Source organism: Rhinopithecus roxellana, chromosome 12 (genome assembly GCF_007565055.1).
Source record: "Rhinopithecus roxellana isolate Shanxi Qingling chromosome 12, ASM756505v1, whole genome shotgun sequence".
NCBI classification, from domain to species: Eukaryota; Metazoa; Chordata; class Mammalia; order Primates; family Cercopithecidae; genus Rhinopithecus; species Rhinopithecus roxellana.
Genome location: NC_044560.1, coordinates 126,374,552 through 126,398,493, shown reverse-complemented (window position 1 = coordinate 126,398,493; position 23,942 = coordinate 126,374,552). Strand labels below are relative to the sequence as shown.

The following is a 23,942-nucleotide window of genomic DNA, read 5'->3' as shown; positions in this document are numbered from 1 at the left end:
ACTCATTTAACTGTCTTCTAGACATTGACTTGTCACTAGGGATGAGGTTTTTTTAATGATACATTTAAATTTGTTGCTTCATAGTGGATGCAAAGCCACTGGAGACTGGCTTTTTTTGGTATCCACCTACCTATATTTATATTTGACTCTCCAAATGGGAGATTCCTTAGTCAGTAAGCATAAATGACTTATTTATGACATTATGCTCCTTCTTCTTTTTTTCTTATTAAGCAAAGGCAATTTATATTATGCAGCTTTCAAATGTATTGTTCTGGTCACAGTTTAGAAGTTTCTATTTTTATTTGTGTAAAATACTTCTGAAGTGAACCTCCCAAGACACACAAAGTACAAATGTGAGATCAAGGACAAGAGCAGTAAAATAGGCCAGACTCTCCAGATTTTGTAGTTTTTTTCTCTATATATCTTTTTATGGATGACAGAGTTTTCAGTAAGATAGGGTTATTTAATGACTCTACTGTGAAAGCAAGGCCTTACATGGCAGCAAAAACCTATTTGTTCATCCAGTGGGTGTTTATTGAGCAATTGCTAATCCTAAAGGCCAGGGGCCTAATGTTTTTTGGGTTTTGTTTTGTTTTGTTTTTGTTTTTTGAGATGGAGTCTTGTTCTGCCACCCAGGCTGGAGTACAGTGGTGCGATCTCGGCTCACTGCAAGCTCTGCCTCGTGAGGTTCACCCCATTCCCATGCCTCAGCCTCCCGAGTAGCTGGGACTACAAGTGCCCACCACCACGCCTGGCTAATTTTTTTTTAGTAGAGACGGGGTTTCACCGTGTTAGCCAGGATGGTCTGGATCTCCTGACCCCGTGACCTGCCTTGGCCTCCCAAAGTGCTAGGATTACGGGTGTGAGCCACTGCGCCAGACCCAAGGGCCTAATGTTTATGCAACCATCATTAGGTTTCTGTGGAGTGTCTCGTCAGGATACACTTTAGGCTGATGGAATGCTCTTTCTTCTTAGTGAATCCTGTGCTCCTGAACTCCTGTCTGGCCTCTTCCCTGGTGAGCAGAGGGTGCTTCTTTTCCCCCTTTACATAAGATCTACATAAAGTAAAGGAATGCCTGACGCTGTGCTTCCTTTCTGTTGCCCCCTCCTCTTTATTCCCATGCCCAAACAAGAGGCTACTGTAGACCTGTCTTATTTCTGCTGAGTGAAAGGGAGAGAAGAGATTACATAAAAGGAAGAAAAGATTCTCTCAAGCTCACCAAGCTCATTACCGCCTTTAAGGATTTTGCCCTAGCTAATTCCTTTGCCTAGAAAGGTACTCCCCCTACCTCTGTTCTCATGGCTTCTTAGATCTCAGTAAATGTTGTATTTTCTGCAAGCTTTTCCTGAGCACTCACTCTACAGCAGCTTTGTATATAATCCTATTATATCACTATTTTAATTCTTTGTGTAATTCCTGCTATTATCAGATTTTTCTTGTTTATTAATATATTTGTTTATTATTTGTATCCTCCAATACAATATAAACTCCAGTGAAGCAAGGATCTTGTCTATATTGTTAACCACTATATCCCCAGTCCCCAGAATTATCCCTGGCACATGGTTGACATTCAGTAAATATAAGCTGAAATTAATAAATATATTCCTAACAACAACTTTGCAAGGTACATATTATTGTTTCTGATTTATAGAAGGGAAAACAGAAGAATAAGTTCCCCAAGATAATGCAGTCGTAAATTATTGAGCAAGGGTCAAATCAGATTTCACTAAGCCTAAAGCCCATACTCTTTAATTAAACCATTAAGGCTTACTACTTCCATTGTTCATCTCTGAGGTTGCTATTAGAGTGAATTAGACTGGTTTATTATTCATAAGGCGTTCACTCATTAGTAGGAATGATGAATAAATCAGTGGTTATAAGGTAGTATCATAGGTATCATAATAAAGGCATGAGTAAATTATTATGGTGTTACAAAGAAGGGCCAAGAAAAGCTTATTGGGGAGTGTCTTTAAAGAAAATTGGAAGTTTGCCAGGCAGAGAGGGGTGGATTGTATGGCGAGAGAGAGACATTATAATGTGTGTCTGATAATGGGAAAAAATGTTCTGCATAACTGTAGTGACCATGTGGACTCCTTATTTAAGGCCCTGCATTGATATTCCAGTATCACACCATGGTCAGTCCAGAGGCCAGATAAAAGAACCTTAGTTATAATACATCTTCAACCAGGCTTTTAGATGCCCAGAACTATAGGTCTCTTTTGGTTAAATTGATCCTACTCCTACTTCCTCTCACCTGCTGGACATTGCAGAGTAATTAAGACCATAGACTTTGACTGAAGACTACTTTTGTTCAAATCCAGACTCTGCTAGCTGTGTCAACTTGGGCAAGTTACTTACCCGCTCTGTAAAATGAGTATATTAACAATACTTACCTGATATAAGTGTTGTGAAACTGAAATGCTTCAATATAATTAATATATGTAGAACAGAATCTGGTACATAGTAAGTATTCTTTATTATTATTAATAGTAGTAAGGAGATGAATGTGTGTGCTTAGAATATCAAACTTAAGTCATGAGGGCCAGGGCAGGTGTGTGAAGGAGGGTAGATGGTGATATAAAGAATGCATAATATACTTACTGCACCTTGCAGCATTTGTGTTAGGGTTAAATAACACAATGTATACAAAGTGCTTGCCACATAGTAAGCACTCAAGAAATTGTTAGTGCTGTCTTCATGATGATAATGATGATGATGATGATGATGCTCATTACTGTCTGAACCCTGGACCACATGACTGAGTTCCTTGCTATTTGGCACTTGGCTAGTCATTGTGGGTATTGATATTGGAAAGACAGGCATGAACCACACCCACTTAGAACTTATATGTGAGTTTAGGCTGAGTGCAGGGATAATCATGGGTTATTCATTTCTACATTCAGTGCCTAACGCTGTGTGGTTGCTTGATAAGTATGAAATTGATTCATTAATTAGTATGATGAAGTTATCTCATTTTACATGATATTAATTTGAGTTGACATCCGTCAAATGGAAGGATTAAAATCAACCTTATGTCACATGTTAAGGGTCTTTTCAGAATATAGTCTTCCTTTTACTTGTCTTTACTTCTCAGTTATTATGTCCTTAAAGTTATGGAAATTAAGGTCAATCTGAAAGAAACCAAACAAATACCAGTTTTTTGGAATCAAGTGAAAAAGACTATAATTGCACCAATATTTAAGGTCCAGTGCTACACAAAGCACTGTATATATTCTTAATACTTTTTGTTCTTATTTAGTCCTTACAACTCTGAGCTGTGTAATGGGGAAATTGACTTGAGACACAAAGAACTCCAGGGACTTGTCCAGAGCCACTCATATAGTAAATGGTTGAAACATAACTAGAGTTAAGGTCTTTTTATTTTCAATCCTGTGCCTATTTTGCTTGGTATTTATGCCTCACTAAAATGTTCTTTTGATAACCTTAATGTCTCCCAAAGATAACCTTTTCTTACACTATCCAACTTATGGATGATATTTGTCATTGATTCTTGTGAAAATATAGCTGAATCCCAGATCTAAGGAGTTAATGAAACAATCTTAATGATGAGAAAACAGCCTAAGAACTCCAAATATAAGCTTAATGAAGGATTTTCAGGTAATCAGGGTTGATTTTTACAGCAAGAGTTCTGTGCTATGACCTCCTCATACATTGCTATGCACCCATGAAATATACCGTCACCTTCTCTGGATTGAACATTTCCAAGAGGCAGGGGCACCTTTGCTGAGCAGAGGGCGAGCACTGTTTAAACTAATGTACTGGCCTGGCACTAATGGTGGAAGTACATCAATGGTAAGTATTGTCTAAGTGCTAGTTGTTACTGATACCTGATCAGTGCTCATGCTGTACTTCTACACTGTATCAGAAGGGTTTTTCAGATTGATTCAGGGGAGAGATGCTAGCTAGTGGCTAGAGAAATAGCAGAATCATGGTCTAGCTCTAAGGAAAGAAATTGCAGGAACTGAGTGAAAGGGTCAATTTGTGATTGAGTGGTCCTCCTAAAAACTTGAAATAAAAGCCAGGATCATGAAAAAGAAAAATTTTATTCATTTGATAAATATTTATTGAGAATCTATCATAAAGCAACTACTGGACTGGGCTGGGATGTAAAACTGAGCAAAACCAGGCCTAGATATTACAGTGCTTATAGTCTAATAGGGCAGGTAGATATTAATCATATATTCCCACAAAATAAACAAGTGTAGGAAAATGGGTGTGGAAAAAATTACCAAGAGAAGGCATGGTAGATATGGTCTAGTGACACAGGGAGATTTCTCTGAAGAAGTGATTATTAAGTTAAGGTTTGGAACAGGCTAGATGTTGATTAGGTGATACGGAGGATCAGAGATTCCATATTATTATGCCCATCTACTCATAAGGAAACTAAGGCTCAGAGAGCTTAAGAAACTTACCTAATGTCATACAGATAGTAAATGGTGGATCCATGATAAACAGAAAATTACAATAAACCAAAAATCTAACTCAACATGGTAAATGCAATCATAGCAGTATGATTAGATTCTGGCAGTTACTGGCAGTTCTAGGACAAAGCGTAACAATTTTTTCTGTTTTTATAATTTCAACTTTTATTTTAGATTCAGAGGGTACATGTGCAGGTTTGTTAAATGGGTTTATTGAATGATGCTGAGGTTTAGGGTACGAATGATCCCATCACCCAGGTAGTGAGCAAAATACCCAATAGGTAGTTTTCCAGCCCTTGCCCCTGTACTCATTCCTCCCTCTAATAGTTTCCAACGTCTGTTGTTCTCATTCTATGGGTTGTCTGTTTGCTCTGTTGATAGTTTATTTTGCTGTGAAGACACTCTTTAGTTTAATTAGGTCCCACTTGTAAATTTTAATTTTTGTTGCAATTGCTTTTGAGGACTTAGTCTTTAATTCTTTGCCAAGACTGATGTTCAGAATGATACTTCTTCGTTTTTCTTTTAGAATTTTTATAGGTTGGTGTTCTTACATTTAAATATTTTGTCCATGTTGAGTTAGTTTTTTAATATGGTAAAAGGTAGGGGTCCATTTTTATTCTTCTGTATATGGCTAGCCAGTTATCCCAGCACTGTTTATTGAATAAGGAGTCCTTTCCCCATTGCTTATTTTTGTTGATTTTGTTGAAGATCAGATGGGTGTAGGTGTATGGATTTATTCTAGGTTCTCTATTCTGTTCTGTAGGTGTGTGGATTTATTCTGGGTTCTCTATTCTGTTCCATTGGTCTATGTGTCTGTTTTTGTACCAGTACCATGCTGTTTTGGTTACTGTAAACTTATAGTTTAGTTTGAAGTCCTGTAATGTGATGCCTCCAGTTTTGTTCTGTTTGCTTAGGATGGCTTTTGCTATTCAGGCTCTTTTTTGGTACCATATGAATTTTAGAGTAGTTTTTTTTAATTCTGTAGAATATAACATTGGTTGTTTCATAGGAATAGTGTTGAATCTGTAGATTGCTTTGAGCAATAAAATTTTTCTTGATGGCAATGGCAATTGTAAATGTACTGTATAAATGTACGTTATGAATGTACGATATAAAGTGAATGGGCGAGGCATGGTGACTCATGCCTGTACTCCCAGCACTTTGAGGGGCCTAGGTGGGTGGATCATATGAAGTCAGGAGTTCAAGACCAGCCTGGCCAACATGGTGAAACCCCGTGTCTACTAAAAATACAAAAATTAGTTGGGCATGATGGCAAATGCCTGTAGTCCCAGCTACTCGAGAGGCTGAGGCAGGAGAATTGCTTGACCTCAGGAGACAGAAGTTGCAGTGAGCTGAGATCACACCACTGCACTCCAGCCTGGGCGACACAGCAAAACTCCGTCTCCGAAAAAGAAAAAAAAAGAATGATCTTTGGTGAGTGATAAACTTCTACATTGAAAGCTAAGAGGTGGCACTCTATTTATTTTCTTTTTTTTTTTTTTTTTTTTTTTTTTTGAGACGGAGTCTGGCTCTGTCTCCCAGGCTGGAGTGCAGTGGCCGGATCTCAGCTCACTGCAAGCTCCGCCTCCCGGGTTTACGCCATTCTCCTGCCTCAGCCTCCGAGTAGCTGGGACCACAGGCGCCCGCCACCTCGCCCGGCTAGTTTTTTTTTTGTATTTTTAGTAGAGACGGGGTTTCACCGTGTTAGCCAGGATGGTCTCGATCTCCTGACCTCGTGATCCGCCCGTCTCAGCCTCCATAGGAATTGGCAGAAAGGGAGAGGAATGCAGTGTGTGTTTGGAAGTCAGCATCTAGAGGAGGAATCAGATCAGGCAGCCAGGTCAGCAGGAAGTTCGTATGAGGATTTAGAAACCCAAAGTCTAAATTATGGCTGAGTACAGATTGTAATGGGAGCAATCAGCGATTTCAAAAAAAAAAAGATAAAGATATTCAAAGTAGAGTATTCAAAGTTCAGGATAAAGGAGAGATAGAAGCCAGATGTGGGGCCTTACTAAGACTTTTGAAAGCTCTAAGCTTTCTTACTTTTTGAGTTCTAACTCTCATCATATCAAACATCAAGATGTGCCATTCAAATTAAGTAAAGTTAATATATATCTTTAAAAAGAGTTGAGGTGAAGTTCAGTTGGGTAGTTGTCATTTTTGTAGGTATTTAATTTTTACTTATTTCAGTTTTGCAGGGTTGTTTTGTTTTACTTTTGAGATGATATTTTCTTCAAGTCTCAAAACATTTTCATAGGCTCTTGAAAGCCCTTAGGATCTGAACTTCAGTGCCTAATGATAAATAAAACACGCTTAATCAGAAGAGGAAGTTAAATAGTAATAGGCAGGAGCAATGAGCAGGTAATCATAGCCTTCCAAAGATCATTAGAATAAAGAGTGAGACACTAGTAGATTATCAGGTCACTTGTCTCCAATGCTGACCTCGCATTGCCAAAGGAGTAGTAGATTGTTATTTGTTCATGTTCTTAGAAGCTGAGCAAGACCTTGTATGTTCATTCTCCATCTATTTTTTTAAACTACTACTGGGGCACCCACTTCTGACTTTCCTTATTCACTGTCCCACACTGATAGCCACAAGGACAGTATTAAAAAATCAGCTAGAACAAAAACAATCTAATTTATGAAACTGTCAGTTCTATAGCACTCTATGCCTCACACCCTACTTTCCACTTTTAGTCCTTTAGTCTCTGCAAAACTTGGCTTCATAGACTCACCTAGTTTGCAAAGTCTCATTTGAGTCGGTGGATTTCTTTTGTTTATCTGACTTGGCCATGGCAAAATATTTTGGGGGAATCAGAGTTGTTGCTTTTCACATTGTATCTTCAGTACCTATAGAGTGATCAAGATAGAGTGTTTGCCTTAGTTTTCAAAGTGAATCCTATGGTATAAAAAAGGTATATGACTACATAGGGCTTCAAAGCCATTGGTGGTGAAAATAATATTAGAATTCATATTTTCTCATTTCTAGTCTTGTGCTATTTCTTAGTCCTAATGTATCTTGGCTTTTGTTTTATTTTTCACCTGTAAAACAGGATGAACTCTGGTACTAAATAAAAGCAAAGTAGTTGTATGTACATCATTTATTTAAGTAAGTAGAGTTAAAATGCAGACTAAAATAATAATATTAATATCAGTTAACATCTTTAAGTTGTTTTATAGATTAAAAGAAAAACTTTTCCTAATGTTCTATCACACTTATTTCTCATAATGAACTTGTCATTTGTCTATGCTTATTTTCCATATTTTAGAGATTAAAAAACCAATATCATTCTCTCTTAAGAGACTCACTCAAGATCACATAGGCATCAAATGGTATAGCCATAAGTCAGGTTTGGTATTCTGATGACAGATTCTATTTTCTATCTTCTATTGCATATCATTGCCTTTCTCCAACTTCAAAATAGTAGAAACCCCTTAATATAGTTTCAATTAATATGAAAATTGAAATAACTCAAGCTAATGTTTTCATTTTCTATGAAAACTTATTTTTAGTAGAGAAAATAATTGTATAAACCTCTTTGTAAGAAGGATTATTTGTAACCCTCCAGAGATTTGATAGCTTTTGAACAGTTCAGAAATGTCTGCTTTCACAAATCAATATGAATACTTTACATGTGTGCCTTTAAGTGAATCTCCAAATTATCTTTACTAAATGGTAATTTATTGGCCTGCTTTTTCTTACTACAAATATTAAAAAATAATACAATTGCATTAATTTTAAATATTTTGTGATTCATACATTTAACTAAATCAGAACCTTCTTTTAATCATGAGAATGATGAAATTCCTTATAGTTTTACATCTTTTTATAGTATCAAGGTGCTTTTGCATTCATTATGTCCTTTGATCTTGAAGACAATTCTGTAAAATGAATAAGGCAAATATTATTTTCATTTTACAAATGAAGATACCAAGGATAGAGAGGTGAAAGGACTTGTTGAAAGTCACACAGCAAGGGTGTACGAAAGTCAAGTTGTTTATTGATACTGATGTTATATAATTTAGCAATCTTTTCAAAGGCTACAGCAGAATCTTTTATTAGATTACAAACTCATGGTACAGGAAACATCTCTATCTTATTTAGCTTTGTAACTTCAGTGCCTAGCACAATGTGTGGCATAATGGAAATGCTCAGTAAATATTGGTTGAGTGAATGGAGAAGGGTTTGGTGTTATAGAGTCACAGGTCTTGAGGAGAAACAGCCCATCAGAGGATTGGGCTAAGGGAAGCCTTTTTGAAAAGTGTGTTGGATCTCAGTATTTTTTATAGATAGGAAGGCCCTGGGTTTTCCCTGATATATTGGCCTCCAGACTGAATGAATGTAACCTAACTTTGCTACACAGCCCACGTGAATATCCTTATGTCACAGCACTTATCACACTGAATGTTAATTATTTGTTCAGTTGTCTGGCTTCCCTTACAAACTGTGAATCTCTTGAGAGCAGGGGTGGATTCCCATTATACTTCAGTCTATGGACTGCATGTGGCATATGATAGGCAACAGGTAGAATGAGTGAATGAATGAATGAACAAATAATATGATTCAGTGTACAATAGCAAAGGTAGGGAGATTATTGATAAAGGAACAGAATTTGTAACAGTGAATCATTAACATAATTTAGTCTGACTCAATATTAGATTGGTAAGAAAGGTAGCAGCAGCAGTTTTCCATGGTACATTTACCTTTTAAAATAGCACATATATGGATGCAGCTGGAAACCATCATTCTTAGCAAACTATCACAAGAACAGAAAACCAAACACTGCATGTTCTCACTCATAGGTGGGAACTGAACAATGACATCACTTGGACTCGGGAAGGGGAACATCACACATCGGGGCCTATCATGGGGAGGGGGGAGGGGGGAGGGATTGCATTGGGAGTTATACCTGATATAAATGACGAATTGATGGGTGCTGACGAGTTGATGGGTGCAGCACACCAACATGGCACAAGTATACATATGTAACAAACCTGCACGTTATGCACATGTACCCTAGAACTTAAAGTATAATAAAAAAAAAGAAAAAAGAAAAAAGAAAAAAAATAAAATAGCACATATATATATTTATGGTTGTAAATGCTTCCAGAGGTCATTAAAAGATTGTTATATTGAATGTTTCTAATAAATTTGAGTGTCTATCTTTTAATTTTTTGTAAAGGAGTACTTTGTACTTAAACTCTCTGTGGACATTTCATCTAGTCTTAAGGTATACTTGCCTCAGTTATATTATCTGCAAAATAGAGGTAGTAGCGCTTTCCTCTATTAAGTCAAACAGTACTTCTGAAAGTTCCTAGCATAGTGCCTGGCTTATAGTATGAGTGTTACAAATGTTTATTGAATAAAGGACCCTCATTCTCCTTTGTCTTCATGCTTCTCTGAACCTCGTTCTTCTGTCACTGAACTCTTGATCCTTTCAGCAAAAACCTTGGGATGAGAAAAACAGTAAGGCATTATGGTGGCAAGTGTAAATTCTTCTTTTATGTATTATGTGCTGTGACCATGCTACTGATACTAAGAGAAATGCCCATTTCTACCCTGGTAATACTGATTTTTTTTGTCCTCAACCTTCAAAGAGTTTTGTAATTCATATAAGTTTCCCCTCTTGGAGTATGTTTTCCTTTAAGAATGGACTTTGGGTCTTGGTACTAGATATGTTAGTTCAATATTCTCATTGTCCTTGATTTGGACTTCTGCTTCTTCACAGTCCAAATTACCCTTCATGCAAAGGTGAACTTTGTGATACACACTTGAGGTGATGTGTAAATGCTTTCACTGGTTCAGCTGCCTTCCCCACCCAGCCTGGGTCACCTTTACAATATCGAGATTAGGTGTCCATGCACCATCATAAATAATACCTTGTATAGGAGTAATGTAAATGGAATCTGTTGAAATATGACCTATTATATTTAAGTTTATGTTTTGATTATCATTTTTATTATATGAAACAAGCTTGAACTTTATAAAATCATTCAGAAATGAGATTTGCATCACTTTTAGGAATGTCTGTCTACTTGGCATGTATGCCTAACAGAATGAGAGTCATAGGAACATTTCTGAGGGTACTGCTTTTCCTCTCTGCTTTGAAAATCTAAATTGAATAACTTAGTATTTCTTTGACACATCTCTAATGGTGTTATATGAAAGTCCTAGACACAGCACTTCCTCCATCCTCATGGCAGAAGCATCCCTATAAAATGCAAATCTAATCACATATCCTTTCCTGGTTTATTTCTCTTAATGGCACCCCATTACCCACCTCATATAAAAAACAGATTCCTTAGTTTGGCAAAGCCTTCAGTGTCTGTCCCTGATTGCTTCTTTTCCTTTTCCCCACCTTATCTCTTAAAACTTAACCTCAAATGTTATCCCACAGCAATGCTGTACATGCAATGATATTTGTTTCCTCTGTTCCTTTGCTAAAATTGTTCTCTTTCTGTGGGAGACAGCACACCTCTTTTTTATCTGAAAGTATTTCTTTAACGTCTATTTATTTAGGCTCAGTTTAGTTGTTACCTTCTTTGGAGAACCTCCCTTGATCTTCCAGGCTCCATTAGTTGTCCCTCTTATGTGATCTCATGGCACCTGGGACTTTCCTTTATAACACCATTTGTGATGCTATAGTATAATTGCATGTGTATTTGCCTGTGTTCCCTATTATATTGTGAGATCCTTGGAGATAAGGACACTGTCATATCCATTTCTGTATCCCAGCAGCAGGGCTACAGCTAGCTCCTAATGAACCTTTGTGTGAGTTAGAAAAATGTACCCCCTCCATTGGGCCAGTCTTAGCCCATGAAATGGAGTCCTTGTGCAAGAAGACCCTGCATAACTGTATATACCAACCCTGCTTATGCCCACCACAGTGTCTGGCAAACAGCAAGTGGTCAGGTCATTTTTGTTAAGTGATTAATTTATCAGTCAAGCAGTCAGTTGACACATGGTAGCAAGAAAAGTTGAAAAGCAATTGAAATAGTCATTTATAGGAACACCTATAAATTAAGAAGAAAATATAAATCACTCATCATGAAGAAGACTGTTGGACTGAAATATCTTTATCTGTAATGAAGGGAATGTTTCTGGGACAAGTCTTTCTATAAATATAGGAAAAGTTGTAAAAGTAGAAAACATTCACAATCAATCATCATGTCCTTTGAAACTATGGAGCTGGAGGCCATAATCCTAAGCAAATTAATACAGGAACAGAAAACCAAACATGTTCTCACTTATAAATGAGAGCTAAGCATTGAGCACACACGAACAGAAATATGGGAACAACAGACACTATGGAATCCTAGAGGGTGGAGGGAGTGGGGTAGGTTAAAAACTACACATCAGGCACTACTACCATGGTGACAGGATCCATATTCCAAATCCCAGCATCGTGCAATATTCCCATGTAACAAATCTAGACATGTACCCCCTTTATCTAAAATAAAAGTTGAAAATTTTAAAAAGAAATAGTCACAGCAAAACATTATTAATTTGGATTAATATGGGAGGAGTCTGAATTTAAGGAGAAATCTTCATTCTGGCATGTTATATAGGAAATTCAGATTTATACTAGAAAGACCACTGAACTTGGAGTTTAAAGATAGGGGTTCAATTTCCAGTCCTGCCTCATGGCAGAGGTTGAAGTGTGACTGCTATTTGTGTGACATTAGTCATTTATCTTCTTCAAGTTTCTCTTTTCCCATTTGTAACATGGGGAAAGTTATTCCTGGTAAGTCTATAATAGAGTTTCTTCAAGAATAAGATAAAATGAGATGATAGAAGGAAAGTACTTTGGAATTTTATACAAGATTTTTGAAAAGAATACAACTTATGGAGGAGAGAAAAATATATGTATTTTTATTCTACTTTTTTGGGTCACTTTCTAGCCCTGTGATCCAGGGTGAGATTGCCTGCCCTGTGCCTCTGTTTTCTCATCGGTAATATCTGGGAAGAATTATATAAGTAGTTGTGTTAGTCTGTTTGTGCATTGCTATAAAGAAATGCATGAGACTGGGTTATTTATTTATTTATTTATTTATTTATTTATTTATTTTTTAGTTGTTGAAATACATACTTATTCTTTTTTTTTTCTTTTTATTTCTCTTTTTTTTTTTAATTATACTTTAAGTTCTAGGGTACATGTGCATAACGTGCAGGTTTGTTATGGGGCCTATCATGGGGAGGGGGGAGGGGGGAGGGATTGCATTGGGGAGTTATACATGATATAAATGATGAATTGATGGGTGCTGACGAGTTGATGGGTGCAGCACACCAACATGGCACAAATATACATATGAGACTGGGTAATTTATAAGCAAAGGGGTTTAATTGACTCATGGTTCTGCAGGCTGTACAAGAAACATCATGGTATCTGCCTCTGGGATCGGGGAGGGTGTCAGGAGGCTTCCAATCACAGCAGAAGGCAAAGAGGGAGCAGGCATGTCACATGGCGAAGCAGGAATGAGAGAGAGAGAGAGAGAGAGAGAGAGAGATGCCACAAACTTAACAAGATCTTGTAAGAATTCACTCACTATTGTGAGAAGAGCACCAAGCCATGAAGGATCTGCCCCCATGATCCAAATATCTCCTACCAGGCCCCACCTCCAACATTAGGGATTACAGTTCAGGAGTAATGTTTAATTTAAATCTCTGAGCCAAACTATGAGGCAAGTATTAATATTTCAATTTTATATTTGGAAAAACAGATGCTCAAATAATTGAGTTCAATGTTTCATAGCTAATAAATACTGCAGGTAGGATTTAATCCTAGTTCCACTTTACTTTGAATCTCAGGCTCTTTCTACTATACCAACCCTCTTCTTATACCTTTTAAGGGACAGTTTCGATATAGAGCTTTTTACCTTCTCCAAGACCGAAATGTAGAAATGTTCCACCATCTGCTTTACCTTTTTTCTTACCTCTAAAGTCACTTCTCAAACAGAACAAGCACTTTATTCAACAGGGTTTTGAATACTTACTATGTACATAGCACCATGCAAACCAAGACATTTTACATATCCTATATCTTATTTAATTCTCATGATGATACATGCAGAGGGGAAGAATCATTCCTTATTTACTGTTGATGGCTCAGAATGCTGGAATGTAAGTGCATCTAGTTATCTTTCTGAAGTTACATAACAGTAATATTGGCACTTCTCAATTATCTGGAACCTTTAACTTTTCAAAGCTAAAAAGGAGAGTCATCTGTCCATGTACAATTTTAAAAGGGAGAGTCATTCTGTCCAACAGAATGAATCAGTAGCAGGTTTGGGATTAGAATCCAAGTCTTCTGACTTGGTATTTTCTCCCCACTGCATTTCATAGTCTTCTTCTCCCAAGAAGAAGGCAGATTATAAAATGCATTGGGGAGAAAATACCAAGCTAAGGAGCTTCAATTTCTAATTATCCTTATGGACAGGAACTAGAGGATGATGCTATGGGGAGAATGTCCTGAGCTACTTACCCTCTTAATTCTATTAAACATTCCTCCTGGATTCTTATTAACTCAAAGCAAGCCTTGCCTTCACTGACAATGTACAATTAACCTTTTGCTCATCCTTGAATAAAAGGCTGAATTGTCAGATTGAGGTACAAGAATTCAGTAGTTTCCTTCCTAAGGGAATAGCAGCAGCAGCTAATATTTAGTGTGTGTTCACTATAAGCCAGGAATTCTAGTACTTCACACATATTAATGGACTTAATTTTTCCCACAACATTGTGGTAGGTACTATTGTTACCCCTATTTTATGGATGAGGAAACTAAGGGACAGAAAAATTAGGTAACTTGCTCCAAGGCCATGTAGGTAGTAAGCAGAAGAACTGGGATTCAATTTGAAGTAGTTTAGCTATGAATTCTAATATGGTAGTTTAGCTATGAATTCTAAGCTCTTAAACATTATCCTGTACTACATTTTCTTATGTAATATAAATGTAATATAATCTTTATCCATGTCATATTCCTGCACAGAAACTTCCACTGACTCCCTATTTGGTTTTTAATTCAAAATGCAAACTTTTCGCCTTGGTATTTAGAGGCCTCCCTGGTGTCAATCCAGTCCTTATTTCATTAGTTATAAAGAGTAGTCTTTGGAGTAGGAGACACATATTTTTATAACCCAGGTCTCCAATTAAATAGCTGTAAAAAATGTTTGGCAAGATAATTTACCTTTCCAAGTGTCTAAAATTTGAGGAAAATAAAACTTACCTCCACAGGTAAATAAAATATGCATCTAAATACTCAATACAGGCCCTGACATATAGAGACACTCAATATTGTTTAAAAAATAATTGTTTATCCTCTGGCTTAACCTAATCTGCTGTACACTTTCCTATCTCTTTGCCTTTGTGTATGTTTCCTCTCCACCTTGAATCTTTTCCTTATATCTTGGGCTGTCAAAATCTAATCCATCGTTCAAGGCTTCTTTCAAGAGCAACCTCTCTAGGAAGCTTTCTTTGATCCTCCCTGCCCCCACCTCATCCTGAAGTGTGTTCTCCCATTAGCATACTAACACAGTTTGGTATGCCACCCTTCAGGCATGTATTATAATATCATAGTTGACTTTGTGTTTGGGGTGTTTGGATATCTTATCCATGTTCCCTAGATTATAAAGTACTAGATTATATAGGTACTATATAAAGTACTAGATTATAAGTACTTTAAGCAGGGATCATGTTTTTCGTCTCTCTATCATTCTCATGTCTTATTGGATGAATTGAGTTTGGGCATATGGTAATTAGTGTATTAAGTGAGTCATATCACAAATTTGAGATTGCCTGTAATCAATACCATAATTCCCACACTAAGGAGAAAAGAAGGAAACTGTTAGCCATGACTGCTGCTTTAAATACCTCATTTTTCTTAATGTTCACAATAATCATGTGAGATGGTCATGATTATTTTCATTTTACAGATGAAAAAATTAAGAAACTTAGGTCTAAGAGGATAAGTAATTTGCCTAAGGTTACATAGAATGTTGCAGGTATTTGAACCCATATATATCTAGCCAAACTAGGTCAGGGTTCCAAGCCAGCTCTAAACATAGTAATTTTCTAAGAGATCTGGATGTCTCTCTTATTGTGGGCCAATAAATTTATTTCTCCTCTGAACTCTTTGCCCTCTACTTGGGCCCTCAGTCCATCACTTTCACAATCAGAGCCTACTTTATTTTGGTTAATGAAATTTCACTATTACTTTTTCTACTATGGGCCACATTGAAGGTCAAAGATACTGGGTTTCAGCTCTTTTATTTCTAATTTTAAATGCTGGAACATAAGTGTATCTAGTTATCTTTCTGAAATTGTATAACAGTAATGTTGGCACTTCTCATTTGTCTGGAAATTTTAACTTTTCATAAATCATCCTTTAATATTTTGTGTATCTTTGAAAAAGAGATTAGAGGATTGTAATAGATAATCTCTAAGGTAGCTCTTAATTATGAGGCTCTGATGCTCTAACTTAACTTTACATTCTATTTGTTAGTTAATAATTATATATTAAACCAGTATGTATTAAATTATTGATTGTTTAATCTTGGATTACTGTTTACACTAGAGTATAAACTTCATGAACATAGAGGCTATGTTTATTATTGCTTACCATTGTATCTCCAGCACCTGCCCATAATAGGTACTCACAAAATATTTGCTGATTGAATGAACAACTGTGTGAGATTGCAAATGCTATTATCATTCTCATTTGATATATTACTGTCAAAATCAAGAAGAAAAATGTCTTGCTTAAGAGCAACTTAAGCAACTTGCTTAAGTTTCAGAGTGGTAGGACCACTCCAAAAATCATATTTCCCAGCTCTTCAGTTGTTTGCATGAACCAAAAGTAATAAAATTATGATTCTTATAATCTATCTCATATTTATTCTTAAAGTCATTACTAGCTGTGAGAGTTAAGTTATTAAATTCATACCTAATAATAAGAGACTCCTTTTAAGAAATAAAATATTTAATGCAAGAACTTAAAAACATTTATCAATAATTATTTTTTCCTCCCAGAAGCACCCAAGTTCTCAGTTGAATTTCCTGCAGCTTCCAACTCTAGGTTTAGGGAAAATTTTCTTTGAGTCTTGATGACTTGGGAAGAAGTAATTGAAAAGTGTTCAACTTCACACATTCACCAGAATTAAAAAAAAATAAAAACTGAAAATACTGTTAGCAAGGATGCAGAACTATAGAACTATCATACATTTGTAACAGGAGTGTAAGTTGGTAAATTTATTGTATTTTGCTGTCTCTCATGAGTCTGTTCATGAGATTGACTAGGTTCAGCTGGACAGTTCTGCTGGTCCCACTTTGGCTCTCTCTTGTGGCTGTGGTAGTGTCTTAGATATAGCCAGCGCTGGAATATCAATATGGTTTACCCATATGGCTGGTAATTGGTCCTAGCTAATGGTTAAGAAATAGGTTCAGGGCCGGGCGCGGTGGCTCAAGCCTGTAATCCCAGCACTTTGGGAGGCCGAGACGGGCGGATCACGAGGTCAGGAGATCGAGACCATCCTGGCTAACACGGTGAAACCCCGTCTCTACTAAAAATACAAAAAAACTAGCCGGGCGAGGTGGCGGGCGCCTGTAGTCCCAGCTACTCGGGAGGCTGAGGCAGGAGAATGGCGTAAACCCGGGAGGCGGAGCTTGCAGTGAGCTGAGATCAGGCCACTGCACTCCAGCCCGGGCGACAGAGCGAGACTCCGCCTCAAAAAAAAAAAAAAAAAAAAAAAAAAAATAGAAATAGGTTCAGCTGGGATGCTGGTATGGCTAAGATTCATTCTCTCTCCTAGTTGTCTCAGGGTTTCTCCTTCTGAATGTGGCTTTTCTATATGATCTCTCTAACAGGATAGCTGGACTTTTTACAGTGTCGTTTAGGACACCCAAGAATGCAAAATGGAAGCTGCCACATCTTGAGACAAGGCTAGAGCTGATGCAGTATCGTTTTTGTTGCATTTTGTTAATTAAAAGGCCATTTCAGATCCAGCCCAAATTCAAAGGGAGAGGAGTACATAAGGGTGTGAATATGGGGAGGTATGGTTCATTGGGAAACATCAATGAAATACACCAGAGATTGGCACACTATAGCCCCCAGGTCCAGTCCAGCTTATCTGTTTTTGTATGACCTGTGAATAAAAATGTTTTTTTATAGATGGGCTTTGCAACCAATTTGCTGATAGGCAACATTGACTTTGATCCCCAATTAAGTAAAATATTATTTCCCACCATATTCCATTCTTTTCATTACTAGACGTGTGTATTAGTCCACTCTTACACTGCAAGTGAAGATACACCCAAGACTGGGTAATTTATAAAGAAAAGAGGTTTAATTGACTCACAATTCCACGTGGCTGGGGATGCCTCAGAATCATGGTGGAAGGCAAAGGAGGAGTAAAGTCATGTCTTACATACTGGTAGGCAAAAAGAGCATATTCAGGGGAACTCCCCTTTATAAAACCAACAGATCTCATGAGACTTATTCATTTTCTTGAGAACAGCACAAGAAATACCCACCCCCATGATTCAAGTACCTCCCACTGGGTCCCTCCCACAACATGTGGAAATTAGACAAGAGCTACAATTCAAGATGAGGCTAGGGTAGGAACATAGCCAAACCATATCAACATGTGTTAAGAAAAACAAAACTGAATTTGCTATTATTGTATGTTACATTTTTCTAATAAAAATTTATGTAAAAGATTTTGTTAAAAATTTTTGTAAAATTTTTTTTCTTTCTTGTTATATCAGTAGCTAAATAATATCCTTGGTTTTGCTGCCTAGCCCAGAAAGTTTAAAATATGTGCTACATAGCCCTATATAGAAAAAGTTTGCTGACTCCTTTAATAGATGTTACACATACACAAAATCAGCTTTTTCTTATTGTTTCCCTGAGAGAGATACAGTATTATCCCAACTTTTAGATAAGGAAACGTGGATCAATTGAAAAAATACAATGAGTGAAATGAAAAATGCAATAGAGAGTATCAACACTAGAAATATCAATTAGAAGAATCTGTAAACTTGAAGACAGAGTATTTGAAATTATATAGAGGAGAAAAAAGAAAAAGGAAAGTTTACAGGAATTATAGGGCAGCTTCACCACAGCAAATATTCATGGTAGAGGAATTAAGAAGAGAGAAACTAAAGGATAGAAAGCTTATTTAAAGAAATAATAACAGAAAATATTCCAAATCCAGGGAAAGATATATATATCCAGATACAGAAGGGAAAAAAGTCTATAAGCAGACTCAATCCAAACAAGACTACATCAAGACATGTTAAATCAGATTGTGAAAAATCAAAGACAAAAGAGAATCCTGAAAGCAGCAAAAGAAAAGAAGCGAATCACATGGAAGGGAGTTTCAGGGAAGGGAGTTCCAGTAATGCTAGAGGCAGAAACTCTACATGCCAGAAAAGAGTGGGATGATATATTCAAAGGTCTGAAGGACAAAACAACTGACAGCTAAAAGTAATGAACTTGACAAAGCTATCCTTCAGAAATGAAAGAGAGATAAATAAACACTTTCCTAGACAAACAACTGCTGAGGGAGTTCACTGTCACCAGACTTACAAGAAATGCTAAAGGGAGTTCTTAAAGTTGAAAAAAAAGAACACCAATCAGTGACACAAAAACATATGAGAATATAAAACTCACTGGTAAAAAGTAACTTCAAATTCAAATTCAGAATACTATAATACTGTAATAGTGGTTTCTAAGTCAGTTATATCTTTAGGATTAAGGTTATTGAACCACATTGAACCAATGATTCAATAAAGAAATTAAAAGAGACGTTAAACTGTATCTTGAGACAAATAAGAATGAAAACTCAACATACCAAAATTTACAGGAATGTAGCAAAAGTAGTTCTGAGAGAAGTTTATAGTAATAAAAGTCTACACTAAAAAGTGAGAAAAATCTCAAATAAACACCTAATATTACACCTCAAGGAACTAGAAAAGGAAGGAAATAATAAAGATAAAAATAGAAATAAGTGAAACACTAGAAAAAAATAAAAAATAAATCAATGAAACTGAGTTGGTTTTTTTGAAAACATAAAAATGGACAAATCTTCAGGTAGACTAAGAATTAAAGGGAGAAGACTGGAATAAAATTATAAATGAAAGAAAAGACATTACCACTGACACCACAGAAATGCAAAGGATCACAAAAGACTATTATTGGCAGGAGGAAGATGGCAGATAAGAGACAGGACTAACGTGTAGCTCCAACTTGGATGGATAGAACAGCGTGTGGAGACCCAACTTGGATGGATAGAACAGCGTGTGGAGACTCACATTGTGAGCCTTCACTCCAACAACCACTAGCCAGAGCAAAGGAAATTCTTTTGGAGTAAAACCATAGTTATTTCAGGAACATACCAGGAAAACCAAAAGGATTCAGAGATCATTTGCAAGAACTGATTGAAAGAGTTTGCTGCTGCAAACTCTGCAAGACAGCCAAAAAACTGTGAGTTCCCAAAATGTGAAATGGGGAAAAATCTGCCTCTGAACACACATCCACACAGGGCAACCTGAAAATCCAGATCACAGGAGAAGATCATAACCTTACCTAGAGCCGAAATGGATGTAAGGAGCTGAGTGAAATATAAAAGTAAAAGAAGCAGTGGGAAGAGCCCTGTAGGCACTTCCGGTCCCCAGCTTGAGTGTAGGGAAGCCATTCCTGGCTTTATCTCAAAGAGGTCCATGGGGAAGGCACCCAGTGGAATTGGAGAGGGGCCACAGGGTGAAGGAATCTTCTAGCTGAACTTGTAATAATTTCAACTGAATTATTCAACAAATATTCCTATGCAGAATTCAGGGGAAGGAATGGAATTACAGATATGCATGCAGAAGCTGCAGCCAGTGGTGCCTGCAGGTGGGGAGGGGTGGGGCCTGAGAGCCCTGCTTGCTTTCTCAGAGTGGAATCTTGTAGCCTGGGGCAAGATCTCAGCCCTGCTCACTGGCTGCCTGGATATAAACTCAGTGCTGTAGGTGAGGCATGGAAGGAGTGAGACTGGCCTTGCTGGCTCTGTGGGAGTTGAGTGGGGCCGGTCACTTCTGGCTTTCCCCCATTTCCCTGGAGACCTGTATGATGCTCAGAGGCAGCCATAATTCCCCTAACATAACTCAGTTGGCCTGAGAACCACCTCCCTAGCCCCCACAGTGGCCATAGCAAGTCTTGCCCAAGGAGACTCTGAGCTGAGACCTACCTAACCCTGCCCCAACCTGATGGTTTTTCTCTACTCACCCTGGTAGCCAAAGTCAAAAGACATACACTCTTGGGAGCTGTACAGCCCTGTCCATCACCTGAGAAACCTGAGTACTTATCCTGGCCAATGTAGGGCAAGCTTATATCTCTGTTCTACTACTGCAGCTGTTGCTCTCTTGAAAGCACCACCTCCTGGCTGAAGACCAACAAACTCAGCCATTAGAGCAACTTAAAACAGAACAACCCTACTCAAAAGAGGAGAAAACAATAGCTAATTCCACCACCTGCAACAACCTGGCTAACTAGAGGTTCTGAGCCTATCCATGTGACAACTTCACTGCTAACATAAACAGCATTCAAGAAAACCAGTGCACTAAACAAAATTACAACCAAGGACTCTCACAGAATCCACTTCACTTCCTTGCCACCTCCACTGGAGCAGGTGCTGTTATCCATGGCAGGGAGACCTGAAGATGGATCACATCACAGGACTATTTCCAGATATTCCTCAGCACCAGCCCAGAGCCTATTAGCCCCACTGGGCAATAACAATCACTGTAGCCTGGCCCTTAGGAAACCCCATTTCTAAGGGAAGTGGGAGAGCACTATATCAAGGGATCACTCTGTGGGACAGAAGAATCTGAACAGTAGCCCTGGAATTCCAGATCTTTCCACTGAAACAGTCTACCCAAATGAGAATGAATCAGAAAAGTAATTCTGGTAACATGACAAAACCTGGTTCTGTAACATTCCCAAAATATCACACTAGCTCTCCCAATGGACCCAAACCAAGAATAAATCTCTGAATTGCCAGGTAAAGAATTCAGAAGGTTGATTATCGAACGACTCAAGGGGGTCCCAGAGAAAGGTGAAAACCAACTTAAAGAAATTTTAAAAATGCTACAAGGTATGGATTAAAAAGTCTTCAGAGAAATGTATATCATTTAAAAAAAGAGACAATTACAACCTCTGGAAATGAAAGACACACCTAGAGAAATTCAAAATACACTGGGAAGTTTCAACAATAGAATTGAGCAAGTAGAACAGAGAACTTCAGAGTTTTAAGATAAGGCTTTCAAATTAACACAATCTAACAAAGACAAAGAAAAAAAGAATTTTAAACAATGAACAAAGTCTCCAAGAAGTTTGGGATTCTGTTAAATGACCAAACATAAGAATAATTGGTGTTCCTGAGGAAGAAGAGAAATCTAAAAGTTATTTCAGGGAATAATCAAGGAAAACTTGCCCAATTTTGCTAGAGACCTAGATTTCTAAATACAAGAAGCTCAATGAACACCTTGGAAATTCATTGCAAGAAGATCATCACCTAGGCACATAGTCTTCAGGTTATCTAAAGTCAACATGAAGGAAAGAATCTTAAGAGCTGTGAGGAAAAAGCATCAGGTAACCTATAAAGGAAAATCTGTCAGATTAACAGCAGATTTCTCAGCAGATACCCTACAAGCCAGTGATTGGGGTTCTCTTTTTACCCTCCTTAAACAAAATAATTATCAGCCAATATTTTTGTATCTAGCAAAAGGAAGCTTCATAAATGAAGGAAATATAGTCTTTCTCACACTAATAAATGGTGAGACAATTTACCACTACCACGTCAACACAACAAGAAATGATAAAAGGATTTCTGAATCTTGAAACAAAACCTTGAAATACACCAAAATTGAACCTCCTAAAGCATACCATATCACAGGGACTGTAAAACAATCACATAATGAAAAGAAAAAAGGTATTCAGGCAACAACTAGCATGAAGAATAGAAGAGTACCTCACATGTCAATACTAACATTGAATTTAAATGATCTAAATGTTCCACTTAAAATATACAGAATGGCAAAATGGATAAAAATTCACCAACCAAGTTTCTGCTCTCTTCAACAGACTCACCTATCACATAAGGATTCACATAAACTTAAGGTGAAGGGGTAGTAAAAGATACTTCATGCAAATGGAAACCAAAAGCAAGCAGGAGTAGCTATTCTTATATCAGACAAATCTGTTGCTTTAAAGCAACAACAGTTAAAAAGACAAAGAGGTACATTATATAATGAAAAAAGGACTACTCCAACAGGAAAATATCACAATTCTAAATATATATGCCCCTGACATGGGAGTTCCCAAATTTATAAAACAATTACTCATAGATCTAAGAAATGAGATAGATGACAACACAATAATAGTGGGGGACTTTAATACTCCACTGACAGCACCAGCCAGGTCATCAAAACAGAAATTCAATAAAGAAACAATGGACTTAAACTATACCCTAGAACAAATTAACTTAGTAGATATTTACAGAAAATTGTACCCAGCAATGCGGAATATACATTCTTTTCATCAGCATATGGAATGTTTTTTCAGATAGACCATATGATAGGCTACCAAACAAATCTCAATGCAATTAAGAAAATTGAAATTACATCAAGTACTCTATCAGACCACAGTGGAATAAAACTGGAAATTCACTCCAAAAGGAACACTTAAACTATATAAATACATGGAATCTAAATAATCTGCCTTTCATGTCAACAATGAAATCAAAATGGAAATTAAAAAATTTTGTTGAACTGAGTGATAATAGTGACACAAGTTATCAAAACCTCTCTGATACAGCAAAAGTGGTACTAAGAGGAAAGTTTATAGTAATAAATGCCTACATCAAAAAGTCTGAAAGAGCACAAATAGATAATCTAAGGTCACACCTCAAGGAACTAGAGAAACAAAAACAATCCAAACTCCCAAATCCAATAGAAGAAAAGAAATAATAAAGATCAGAGCAGAACTAAATGAAATTGAAACAAAAACAAACAATACAAAAGATAAATGAAGCCAAAAGCTGATTCTTTGAAAGATAAACAAAATCAACAGACCATTGGCAATTAAACAAGAAAAGAAAAGATACAAATAAGCTCAATTAGAAACAAAATGGGAGATATTACAACCAAAACCGTAGAAATACAAAAAAAAATCATTCAGGGGAACTATGAATACCTTTTTGCATACAAACTAGAAAACCTAGAGGAGATGGATAAATTCTTGGAAATATACAACCCTCCTAGATTAAACCAGGAAGAAGTTGAAACTCTGAACAGACCAATAACAAGCATTGAGATTGAAACTGTAATACAAATATTGCCAATAAAAAAATTTTAGAACCAGATGGATTCACAGCTGAATTATATCAGACATTCAAATAAGAGTTGGTATCAATTTTACTGAAACTGTTCCAAAAGACAGAGAAGGAGGGAATCCTCCCTAAATCAT

The 23,942-nt window shown here is 36.9% G+C and overlaps 1 protein-coding gene across 4 annotated transcripts in view; it reads left to right on the top strand.

Moving 5' to 3' along the window:
* The window catches only part of AGBL4 (ATP/GTP binding protein like 4), a 1,510,388-nt gene that overhangs the window by 492,101 nt on the left and 994,345 nt on the right, over positions 1-23,942 (top strand). The gene's annotated exons all lie outside the window — the stretch shown is intronic.